Below are 738 nucleotides of genomic sequence, written 5' to 3'. Positions count from 1 at the left end.
ACGGCGTCCCTCCGTTTTTTTTTTTTTAAAACGGCAATCCAAGCACAATTTCGGCCGCTGTAACAATGTTAGCGAGACTTACGGGCACTCTTTTAGGAGGTAAGCAAATAGGCGGACATCTCATCACGTCCAGCGTAGCCGTGCTTTCCTGCTCGTTGCCGAACCCCGCTGCTCGTTTCCTTCTCCCTGCACGCCTGATTCAATTGAACAGCCGTCGAGTGGCTTGATCGACTGGTGAGAGGGAGAAAGAGAACGAATGCGACTGAATAGAGGGGTCTGAGAGAGGCGAGAGAGAAGGAGAGAAATAGCGACAGGGGCGTGTGAGGGAAGGTGAGTGACGAGATAACATACGAATGTCAGAAAGAGAGATAGAGGGAGTGCGGCAGAGAGACACAGAGGAGAGGCTCGAAAGAGAGGAGGGGGAGAGAGAAGAGAGAGAAAAGCGACAGGGCGTATGAGGAGGATGAGGACGAGATTTTAGCAACGAGAGGGATAAGAGCGAGCAGAGAAGCCCGAGGGGTAGAAAGAGAGAGTGGGAGAGAGAGGGAGAGAAAAAGCGGACAGGGGCGTGATGAGGTCCTGAGGGATGTGAGAACGAGATAGCTGAGGACAGAAAGAGAGAATAAGGGACGACACATAAGAAAGCAGAAGGATGGCCCAAGCAAAAGGAGCGGGGAAGAGGAGAATAAGGCCCCACTGGCAGAGACTCAGGAAGAACCATGCTCGTATAGTAAATGT

The sequence above is a fragment of the Priapulus caudatus genome, unplaced genomic scaffold (genome assembly GCF_000485595.1).
Source record: "Priapulus caudatus unplaced genomic scaffold, Priapulus_caudatus-5.0.1 Scaffold230, whole genome shotgun sequence".
NCBI lineage: Eukaryota > Metazoa > Priapulida > Priapulimorpha > Priapulimorphida > Priapulidae > Priapulus > Priapulus caudatus.
This window is presented reverse-complemented; position numbering follows the sequence as displayed.